This window comes from Astatotilapia calliptera, chromosome 23 (genome assembly GCF_900246225.1).
Source record: "Astatotilapia calliptera chromosome 23, fAstCal1.2, whole genome shotgun sequence".
NCBI lineage: Eukaryota > Metazoa > Chordata > Actinopteri > Cichliformes > Cichlidae > Astatotilapia > Astatotilapia calliptera.
The window spans coordinates 26,454,159-26,466,826 of NC_039323.1; positions in this window are offsets into that span (position 1 = coordinate 26,454,159).

Genomic DNA, 12,668 nt, shown 5'->3' on the forward strand with positions numbered 1-12,668 from the left:
TGGATGTGTTGCCAACAAATATGCAGAAACTATGTGATGTTGTTGAAATGTTTCCAGCACTTTGTTGAATCTGTGCCAGAAAAGATTAAAGCAACTCTGAAGGCTAAAAGGTTTCAGAGGTACTAGCAATGACCAGTATGAACTATTTCCATTCTAGTGACAACTACTAAAAGGCTTAGCAGAGGATGGTTTCGATCCATCGATCAGCACGCTTCCGCTGCGAGTCACCCCAGATGGGACTCGAACCCACAATCCCTGGCTTAGGAGGCCAGTGCCTTGTGGGTTAGGCCACTGGGGCTGCTCTGTTTACAGCTGGTACAATAGAGCACCTTTGGTACATTGTGACCAGCAGCAGAACAGCCATTTAGCTGCCAAACTCACTTGTCTTGTCTTTGGAGATTCATGAAACCACATGTGGACCAGAGAGAAACTGAGATTTGGATCACTGGGTTGAATTACATCAAACGTTATTCAGCATTTTGCTAAATTTTTACCAGTTCTGAAGGCAAAAGGAGGTCCAACCGAGTACTTGAAAGGTGTACATAATGAAGTGGCTGATGAGTGTAGGCATAATTAGATTTTATTTCTCTATTTATGTCTTAGATATGTAATTGACTTTATAGCTTATTTAATATTGTACGTACCTGAAAACTCATTTCTTATGAGATCAGTGTTACTGTGCATGAGCCCTGACTAATAAGGCTTAATTTTATGGGAGCAAATTTTGCATTTTTTGACAGGCTGCTAGTAACAAAGTGCCTAAAAATACAATTTAACATACAATTTTCTTTGCTAAGTTATTATTATTTGTTATGTGTAGCCACACTAATTCATCCCCTGAGCTAGAAGGGCTTTCACAAACAAAAACAACTTCCTCTGAAAATGGTCAGTTGGAAGTATCTATGATAATACGGCAAACCATTTTAAAAATTTTAAAATCTGCTAAAGAAAGAGAAATTAACCCTGTAAGTATAAGGATACCCAGAACATTATGTACTTCTTTAATTGCACTGCTTTCTTCTCCATTACATTTATTTAATAGCTTTTCTTTCTTTTACACACCTAATAATCCAACAGCTTTTAAAAATACAGCATATACATTAAAGCATTGCTTTCCAAGCCTTTTGGCTTCCGCGTAGCAGTGTGTATTAGATGCCACGTTGCTGTAAACACATGCAAACTGTGTTGTTTAATGTGATTTCACCAAAAAACAGAATAATTAAACTGGAGAAAAAGTCCAAAAACTGAAAAACAGAACTGCACAACCTTTTAATGAATCATGTAATGACCACTCAGACTCATCGGGCCACATCCAGGAGGCCCAACAGTAACAAGCTGCTTTTTACTGATCAGAAATATTATTATTGATAATCAATCAGTTTTAAACACTGCAGAAACTCAAATTCTTTTTCTGTCTCCAGACGAGGACACACAGTGATCTGCTCTTTCTAAATGCTGCTGACCAGAGCCTGAACAAGCTCAATGCTGTCTGTCATTTTGCTTTATGCAGTTTTAAACACTGCAGAAATACTGCAAACCAATGTTCCCTTTTTGTTGCTGGTAAGTAGCCATCTTTGCATCTGTATGCACATTAGAGGTGGGTGGATTGATTAGTGCTCTGCAATACTGCAAATTTTGATATTGATCTGATGCCATGTAAATATTGATACTTTTAACCTCTACAGCGAACTTATCTAGGTCAGAGAAGTGTGCCATGATTCATGAGCTGAATCATTGTGCATTCTGGGCACATTTTAATGAACACAAAATGAGAGTGTTGTGTTTTTACTATTAACAATAATTAGTTAACAGTTAAAAAAAATACTTTCAACTTTTCTTATATATTAATACTGTGAGGTTTTGTTTTTTTTTTAAAGAGAGCTGGAATGTAAATGCATCTGTCTTTAAAGGACTTTGGGTCAGCTTCTGCTTTTTAAATGTGCTACAGGCTAAAAAGAACTGATGTGACATGAAAAAACTTGAGATATTTTTCATAGTGCATGTTTGGGTATATTTTTTTCATTAAAAAAACAATAATAAAAATGTATGTAACACAGTTCAGGGGGATTCATTCTGGAAATTGAAGATAGAAAAAAGTATTGATCCAATGCATTCGTATCGATCTGATACTGATACCAGTGTTGGTATCGATACTATCGATAATTGGATCATTCTGCCCGCCCCTGCAATTAATCCAAATATCGATATCAATACCGATAATTATTGGTACTCCTGTAAGTTCGGTATGTTGCTCCGCCCCCGCCTCCCTGCGGTGTTTAGCAGTGACACGTAGGCTACCATAAGACAGAGGAGCATCATGGATGCACAAAACATTGCAAACACTGGTGCATGTTGGTAGGGAATTTTCCACTTTGGCACCACCAACTTTTATAAAGGCATGAAACACCACCCGTGGAGGAAGATAGCCCCTCAGTCAGACCCAGATCTCCAGTACAGAGGTCAAAGGTCACTAAGAGAGTGCTTTCCAAGAGCAAAAGTATATACAGTGATAATATAGTGCGAAAGTAATGTTTCAGTCATGACTGATGTCGGATCTTCAGTATTAGTTGACGCTAAAGTGTTACTGATCACAGCTTTATCAGAGTGATTACCTACAGATTATATTAGATTATAGACATCCATCCATCCATCCATCTTCATCCGCTTTATCCGAGGCCGGGTCGCGGGGGCAGCAGCCTAAGCAAAGAGACCCAGACCTCCCTCTCCCCAGCCACCTCCTCCAGCTTATCCGGGGGAATACCAAGGCGTTCCCAGGCCAGCCGAGAGATATAATCTCTCCAGCGTGTCCTGGGTCTGCCCCGGGGCCTCCTCCCGGTGGGACATGCCTGGAACACCTCACCCAGGAGGCGCCCAGGGGGCATCCTTGTCAGATGCCCGAACCACCTCAGCTGGCTCCTTTCGATGTGGAGCAGCAGCGGCTCTACTCTGAGCCCCTCCCGGATGGCCGAACTTCTCACCCTATCTCTAAGGGAGAGGCCAGCCACCCTTTGGAGGAAGCTCATTTCCGCCGCTTGTATCTGCGATCTCGTTCTTTCGGTCACTACCCACAGCTCGTGGCCATAGGTGAGGGTAGGGACGTAGATCGACCGGTAAATTGAGAGCTTCGCTTTTACACTCAGCTCCCTCTTCACCACGATGGACCGGTGCAGTGTCTGCATTACTGCAGCTGCAGCCCCAATCCGTCTGTCGATCTCCGGCTCCCTTCTCCCATCACTCATGAACAAGACCCCGAGATACTTAAACTCCTCCACTTGGGGCAGGAACTCATCCCCGACCCGGAGTGGGCACTCCACCCTTTTCCGGCTGAGAACCATGGCCTCAGATTTGGAGGTGCTGATCCTCATTCCCGCTGCTTCACACTCGGCTGCGAACCGTTCCAGTGCAAGCTGGAGGCCCTCACCCGATGAAGCCAACAGAACCACATCATCCGCAAAAATCAGAGATGAGATTCTGAGGCCACCAAAGCGAAAGCCCTCCGCCTAGAAATCCTGTCCATAAAAATTATGAACAGAACTGGAGACAAAGGGCAGCCCTGGCGGAGATTATAGACATCCAAATAATTTAATCAGCCCACTGAATTGTGTTGAATAAATTAGTTTATTGGAGGTGAAAAAAAACCCGCAAGCATGAACTGTGAAAAATATCTCAAAATAATTTTTGTGTTTACTGTGAAGTGTGTTTTATTTATGCAAAACATTTAAAACAGAAGCGACTCAGAGTGTTTTAGAGACGGTTACATTTACATTCCAGTTTCAAACTGCACGAAAAGCTGAAAGGTGTGTTTTACTGTATGAACTAATTATTGTGTAAAGTTGGTATCAGTATTGGTATCAGCAATACTCGACCTGTAGCCACTTGGTAGTGGACTGATATCAAAATTCATAGTATAGCATACCATTCTGGCACAGCCTATTGGTTCGGCTTAGTCCCAGCTGCACTCTCTCAGAAGGGGTGTCCAAATTCATGGGCTGCATCCTCCTGAGTACCCGTCCTTCACGGTCTACGTGGGCCAGGTCCTCAGAAGGTCGGGTAGACCAGAAGTGAGCGGCTGTGAAATTGGACGGACTAGCCTTCAGATTTGCATTACCGCTGTCTCAGTGGACTTTAATTATCTCAGCCGTCTGCTCCTTTCTATCTAAAATATAACAGGACACTGGTGTAAATTCTCGACCATCTCACACTTCTGTTTAATCAGTTTTCTGTTTGACGTTTATTCAGCTGTGTAAAAACAAACTTTGATCTCAGCCAAACCGATTTACTCAGGAACAAATAAAACACTGAAAAAAGCCAAAGAATAAAATTTTTAGGTCATCCAAGTGACTTATACATCACCGTTCTCGCCGGCTCTAGTGACCCTCAAGCTCCCAGCTAGCTATGGAGCTGGTGGGTAATAGATGTCGCCGAAAATGTCGGAGCAATTTGCAAATATGCAAATATGTGATGTCTTGATAAATCGAGCAGATATTTGAAGTTTACACAGCTACATTCGCGCCTGAAAATATGTTAAAAGTTTATTTTGTGTCCCAGAAAGAATAATAAGAGTAATATTAAAACTTAGTAGCGCCCGCCATTGTTGGAAACTGGAATTAGCTGGGCCACGCTATGAATTCTGGGATATGGTGGGCCACGAAGGATACACCCGACCCATCCTTCAAATTTGGGGAAAAAGGAGGGAGCATTTGTCAGCCGCATTCGGAAGAGTCTATGAATTTGGACAGCCTTCGTTGTGTCGCTGTGATGTAATCGGTCTACAAATGCGGCCTCAGGAGGATGAAGCCCATGAATTTGGACACCCCCAGAATCTTACTTTCACAAATCCTCAGACTCTTGCTTTTGAAGTTGGAGTCAAGGTTTTTATAATTAACTAAAACTAAACTAAAAACTAAAACACAATGTGAATAAAATATTTTAGTTAATTAAAATAAATGCCAAAACTAGATTTAAAAAAAAAATTTACTCAATGAAGCGATTTTGTGAACCTGGAAAACCAAACTGTAATAAAATATAGAAATAATTTCCTTGGTTTTAGTATGTGTTTGCTTGGTAGAAATTGTTTTACAGCTTTCCTAATTAGACACTGATGGACGTGTTTATTGAGACTGAATATCTACAAGACTTTCAAAAACTTTGCTTTTATGATAATACATGTCCTAATTCTGTCCTTTGACACACGCCCTCCATACAATATTGATTGAAGTCACTCTGGAAATTACCTGAAACTAAACTGAATTCAAAGCAAAAATGAAATAAAAGTAAAAGCTATTTTACCGGTAACTCTAATTATAGGGCGGATTATTTGTTCTTATATTCCACGTGATCTGGATATGTCAGCCTGGTTTTTTTTGGTTTTTTTGTGATGTGTGCTGTCCTGTTGGAGAAGTCGCCATTGAAATGAGACGTCTACCTGAATAATGAAAAGATGAATTAATACTGATTATCACAATCAATAACCTCATGCTGTCATATGTAATTCATACTTTATAAGCTCTTCTTCTTCTTTCAGTGTCTCCCTTTAGAGGTCGTCCTAGCAGATCTTCTGCCACCCTCTGCTTGTCCTCCTTCACTACATCCATCAGGCTTCTCTGTGGTCTTCCTCTTTCATCTTGAACGCTTCTTCTTCCACCTGCTAGATACTGTTTTTAATAACACATTATTAAAATCCACAAACTTCAGCTTCCTTATTGTAGAATAACTTAAACAACACCATATCTACTCTGGTGAGAAATCTACCCGTGTCTAGATCTCCCAGCACTGCATACGAAGCACCTTCAGCTTCATCTCCCAGTAATATCTCATTTAGCCACCAGGTGCCAGCATTTCCCTGCACTGTCAGTGTGCTCCGTTGATTTTGCGCTTTGTGTTGATGCTGTTTATTACATTGGATGCACAAGAGTCAGCGGTGCTGCTGTGATTTGGTGCATTTGAAGTGTTCAGCCACCAGAGGGCAGTGCTTGACAAAGTAAGGGGTCTCACACACAGCTCAGGATCCACATGGGATAACTGGAAGAATTCATCAGCGGTGGTGTGTTAGGAGAAATTATAGCTTTAGATTTGTGTTGGAAATTTCTTGGCTGAAATGTTTTGGGTAGAGTCTCATTATAAATTCTCTCTTTCTCTCTCACACACACACACACACACACACACACACACACACACACACACACACACACACAGACAAAAAGACTGTTAAAGTGTTAAATAAGATAAATGATTAGCTGGGTTCATACTGAGCATCCAGCAGCATTTGAAAAGGCTGATACGAGGTGATGGTTGCTCTTATTCACAGGGCAGATTGATTTAAATGTGACTTTAATGAAATCAGGCAGATTACGTGCCTTAATATTGCATTTTGCACTAATCTGAGGTGCTGATTGAGATGATTTACAGAGGAACAGGTGCATATAGGAGGCATCTTTTTATGCATCATTTTGCCAATGAGACACAGATATTTCCTTCTGCTGCTTTAGAAATCAGCCTTACTAAACCAAAAAAAACCAAAGAAAATGAAGACGTAAATGTTCTTTAACAGAGCGGTGCTTTTATTCTCTCAAGTGTTATTTAAAAAAAAGAAAAAGAAAAGGTCTGAGTCCCATTTCATTTGTCAAAAGGCTACTTAGGAATGAAAGATGTCCCCCTCCAACTTTTTTTTTTCTCCCAAGGACGAATGAGCTCATGCTGCTTGGCCCTCTGCCTGGACGAGGAGAAGGAAGAGGAGGAGGAGTCGGATGCATTCATCAGGTATATTACATCACCGCGAGCCAATCCGCTGCTCTTTGGCACGAGCTTTCGCAGCGGCAGTCTGTCACAGAGTTTAACATGTGCGAACCAGCTCAGGAGGGAGAGGGTGACGCCAGGTCGAAAGGTTAAATCGGGGTTTCATTAAAACATCTGCTGAAGAATTCCCCCAAACCTGATCCCTCCAGAGTTTGGAGTTTTAATTAAAAAAAATGTCCCCATCCACCTGAGCGGCTCAGGGAAGAAATGCTAAAGCAGCGTGTGATTTACTAACAATGAATCTCATTTGCTCTTTTCTTACTTTTAAGGCACTGACAGGTGGTTTGAGGAGAATCTGAATCAGAGGAAAAGAAACTTTGAGGTCAGTTGATCAATTCAGCAAAAAGAAAAAAACGGCGAAGCTGCTCCGTAAATGTCCTTGGAGGTCTCAGCTCAGTTTTAATAAACCACTCTGCGCCTCGAGCTTTCCAGCAGCCGCTGAGAGGAAGCAGGTTTGTTGACTCGCTCTGTCTGATTGTGCTCATGCGTCCAAGGTTTTTTTCTTCTTCTATTTCACTGATTTTTTTTTTTGTGTTGCTCCTTTTGCAGGCTTTCATCTACGTTATTCAGGGGCACTCTATTTTCTTAAAGCAAGCGATCAATAACCTTAACATTGGAGCCACTTTAAAGGGTCGGATCAGATTATCAGGTGCTTACTATGGAACAAATAATTTTGTAATTAAAGAAAGCATAGCAGGTACGTCATAATGCCATAATGCATAACTCCTGCACAGAGGAGCTTTGTTTCCCGGCTACATTTACTCATCCAGTATAATAAATGTACAGAGGTTAATGCTAAATATGGAGTGAAGTTGTAGGATAATGCTTTATTAAAACATAAAGCAGTATATGGATTTGGCTGGGTGTCAAATATATATATGATTGTACTGTACATTAAATGTGGATAATTATATAAAATGATAATTATAATAAGCAATATAGTTGCATAGCTGCATGTAAGAGGACAACAACTCTATACGTGTTGAATGTTTTAAAATTGTTATTTTAAATATTGTTAGATATAAAAGGCCCCACCATTCATTGAGTGTCTAATTAATTTGATCACATGCAAATAGTCAATGATCGGTTAATGATTTAAGGTGTCTCAGTTTCCTTGTAATTAAAAGTGGCCTCTAGGCTGTAGGGCATTTGGACGTGGACTGCACAGCTTCTGCCACAAGGTGGTGCTATTTAGTAGGTGAGGCAGGTTGTTTGCGACTAAGTAGTAGAAGTAAAGGAATGTTTTTGTTGTTGTTGTTGTTGTTGTTGCGACTTACAAAAAGAAACATTGAAAATGTTTTGGGCGGACTGTGATGGATGGTGGATGATGTAGTGAACTAAAGTCTGTATGTGACACTACCTTTATTTCTGCCTGGTCTCTGGTTGCAGCATGTAACTGCAACATATGCAGTTATAGAGCATTGTATGAAGATGTTCATATGAATATAATGAGGTTACTTTTTTATAGTTAGTGTATATGCACGTATTAGATTTTAGAATCAAAAGAGTTATTTATGATGGACACCACCATCACCACCACCTGCAAGCAATTGGTGACAGTGGGAAGGAAAAACTCCTTTTTAATGGGAAGAAACCTCCAGCAGAACCAGATTCATGAGGGACCTTCTGGTTCTGGGTGCTGCTATAAGTCATGTTTGGCTTTGGTTCCTCCTTTACTTGCTTGGATGGGGACAGCAGCCATTGTATCATCTTGTTGTAACCAAAAAACATGTTTTAAAACCAAAACCAAAGCCCAAAGCTAAAGGACTTTAAACTGTGGCATCAATCACTAACTGCTTTTCACCAAGTGTTGTTTGAAACCATCCGTGTTTCGAGAAAATTGAGAAACCAAAGATCATGCATGCTTGGTAGAAACTTTTTAATTGCAAGTTAGTATCGCTCTATATCAGCAAAGATTTCAAAAACTGACAAACCGTCAGCTGATTATGGAAGCGTTGTTGCTATAAGTCAAGATTTCAGGATAGGGTTTTCAACTTAATAACTCAAAATTTCAAGTTTTTGACTCAATTTTGAGTGTTTTGTAGAAGTTTGAGTTCATTAGATGAGATTTTTCGATAACCCAGCCACAGTGGGGCCACAAACCAGTGGACTCCTAGTTTTGGGCCCAAGCACAGATAAATGGGAAGGGTCATTTCAAGAGGGGCATCCAATATAAAATCTTCACTAAATCAGATGTTCAGATGATCAAGATTGAGATTTCTATGCCGGTCAGTTAATAATGACTGTGAATGCCTGTGAAAACTGTTGGCTGAAGACAAAGGCAGAGCCAACCCTGGAGGACGTTGGACAAATGTGTGAGGCTGAAGGACAAGAAGAAGACCTTAGACATGATTCATGGATGTAGTGAAGGAGGACATGCAGAGGGTTGGTGTGACAGAGGATGTTGGGAATAGGGTGAGACGGAGGCCACCCCTAAAGGGATTTGAGTGTGTGTATGTATTTATTTAAACCTGTATGTATGGTTTTGACCCTGTATGGATTAATATTGTTTTTTTAAAAAGTCATTAAACATGTATGCTGTACAATATTTCACCCTGGAAAAAGAACAGTTCAAAGAAATCTGACCACAATTGTAAATGGCATCTGACCCAAACCTGTGTTGACTGGAGCGATATCCTGCTGTAGCCTCCCTTTGAACTCTCATGGGGATCTTAATTTACAAAATTAACATCATGTTGTAATAAATAAAATGGGAAATTAGCAATTAGGACCATAAACATATCATGAAAATGTGCTAAGGGCATAGATCAAGTACGAAGTAAGGTGATTTTCTCTTAGACTTCTATATAATCAGACTTGTTTTTGACACGTCGCCCCCTGCTGGCTCTGAAAGACACTGCAGCATTAAGGCATGTATACACTGAGTTCATATTTCAAACCTATCTTTTTAAGACAGTACTGATGAGAAATGAATCTCTAGGTCTGATGGGAAATGTGGTCTTTCCCCTGGCCACAGTGATGACAGCGTCTAAAAATGCTACAGAAAGGTCTCAAGGTCACTGGTGCTCCAGGACGCTGTTGGTACACAAGCGAGGCTTCAAAGCTGTCAACCTCACTCTGCTTCAACTTCTCTGAGTCTGTGTGTGTGTGTGTGTGTGTGTGTGTGTGTGTGTGTGTGTGTGTGTGTGTGTGTGTGTGTGTGTGTGTGTGTGTGTGTTTCACCCCAACATGAACCCACCACAGATACACAGAGTTGGGAGAAGGTGAATAGGGCATCACTCACTGCTCACACACAGATATGATTAGCATCGCCTGCCCTTTATGAGAGTACACTGTGTTCAAACCAGATTACAGTTTGTGTGTCTGCACTTAAACTGAACATGCAGCTCAACATCAGCAACAAAACATCTGTATCTCTGCTGTCCAGTACACAGGAATGTGCAAACGGTGATAGGATTTAACTTTAAGAGCTTTGCAGCAAGACAACTGAAGAAATAGGAACAGTATGAAAGTCGAGAGCAGCTAAAAATGGAAAAAAGAACCAGGAGAAAAGGCAAGTTGGTCTCAGATTACCTGAGAATAACTCTAATGATAATATTAACAGTTAAATCTCCTTCAGCATCAGTGCAGATACTGTTTGTTTGACTTTCTCTTTTTAAACACACAAAGTGTCACGAGCGCAAGCTATTTTTATCTTATTGTATATTTATTTTATTTTATTCTACTGTATATAGTATTTTATTTTATTCTATTCTGTACAGTTGTGTACTGTATTTATTCTTATTGTATTCTAATTTTTGCCTCATAACTTTTGCACTGTCCACTTCCTGCTGTGACAAAACAAATTTCCCACGTGTGGGACTAATAAAGGTTATCTTATCTTATCTTATCTTATCTTATCTTATCTTATCTTATCTTATCTTATCTTACACATGTCATCTGGGGGAAAGAAGAAACAGGAAGGAGAGGGAACAAGCTGTCGCCGGCATCGACTTTTGGTGTCCCTATTTTTTTCCAAATGAATGAGGACAGTGGTTTCCAATGTTTTTACATCTCATGTACCCCCACACCCTGTCACGGGGACTCTGACCCCTTCGTCAACACCTCTTATGTTCGGCTCTGTTCCTCCGAATTCTTTTAAGCTAAAACTTTTGACTATTTAACGACTTTACCAGCTTTTCATTCTGTTTAATGACTAATTTAAAAGTAATATTAATAATTATAATTTTAGTTAGCTAGACTCACTGGACACTTTATTAGCTACACCTTGCTTGTACCAGGTTGGGTCTCCTTTGGCATTCACAGGGGGTTTAGGTCTGTTTCAACACTTTGCTGGAAACAGTCCTGAGAAATTTTGAGATGTTTCTCCTTTCCAATAGTGGGCAATGACATGTTTAAGCATCTTCTCTAGTTGTAGTAGAGAGTGGCTGAAGGGGCCCAAAAAACCCCTACAAAAACCTGGACAGGAAACAGGAAGTTCTTTGTTTCTTCGGAACCAGACTAAAGAAGAGTCCATTGGTTTTCCTGGATATTTGTTTGGACCATTTCAGCTGTGCATTTGTGAGTGGGCTATAAGCAACACATATAAGTTAGTACTGTGTGTGTATTTCTTTTGTCTAATAAGTATAACTGGTGTGTGTGCGCTTCTTCCACTTAATGGGAATTTTGTATTCTGATTGAAACAGGAAGACACTACAGTTGTTGATGTACTGAAATAGAGATTTTTTTCACCCTAAGGTTTTCAGAGTTTTTAAAACTCAATTTGTTCGGAATAAAGGACCTTAAAATAAATTTTGTGCTTTGTCCTGAGCACGTTTGGCCAGACACCACTGTACTCTGTGGTCATAAAGGGATGGTCATGGCCAACGACAATACTCAGGTAGGCTGTGGGGTTTAAATGATGTTGGTCTAAAGTGTGCCAAGAAAATGTCCCCCAATCCCCAATCTTCTATAGATAGATCCACAAACAAGCTAGACCTGTAATAAATACTAATACATACACATTATTAAGTTAAAAATGAAAAAGTTCAATATATGCAAGCTATGAGATTAAGGTGCAAAATATTCTCCAGTCTTGGTGAGTCTGTGAATTATAGCCTCAGTTTCTTGTTCTTCGTCAGCATGAGTCCCAGCCGGTGTGGTCTTCTGCTGCTGTTGAGATGCTCTTCTGCGTACCTTGGTTGTAACAAGTGGTTTCTTTTTCTTGGATCATTCTCTGGAAACTCTGGAAAATCCCAGTGGATCAGAAATACTCAGACCAACAATCGCACCACATTCAAAGTCACTTATATTACTTTTCTTCTTCTTTCTTATGCTCAGTTTGGACTTCAGCAGGTCGTCTTGACCTAATCGCACTGAGCTACTGCTGTGTGATTGGCTGATTACATGTTTGTGTTAACAAGCAGTTGAGCAGGTGTCCCTAACGAGGTGTCTGAGCGTATTTCAGCTGCTAATTAACAGTCTACAGACATAAATGATGAAAATAGAAGGAATCAAGTTGTGAAAATGTTATTAACCAGAACCAAACTAAACAGTAATTATGTATATTTTTTTTAAATCATAAACCTGTACTATCAGTTATCATATTAAAGCAGGAGAATCATTAAGAGAATATCCCTGAACAGCAACAGAACATTGTAGCCACGGGAGAAATGTCAGTTGGACTAATTTCTATTTTCTATTTTCTCCCCATTATCTGAATGTTTTATCTTTTGAATGGTTCCTCTGTATAAAGTCTCAACATATCATGTTACGCTACATGCTTGAATTTCAGCATGCTGCATTAATTACACAAAAGCTGATATTAAAGGTCATCAGAGGTCATCTTTTTGCCGTCAAAGATTGTAAAACGGAGCCGAAACACAGCCTTGTATAAAAGTGTCACACATTATTAACTGTAATAATAAAAAAAA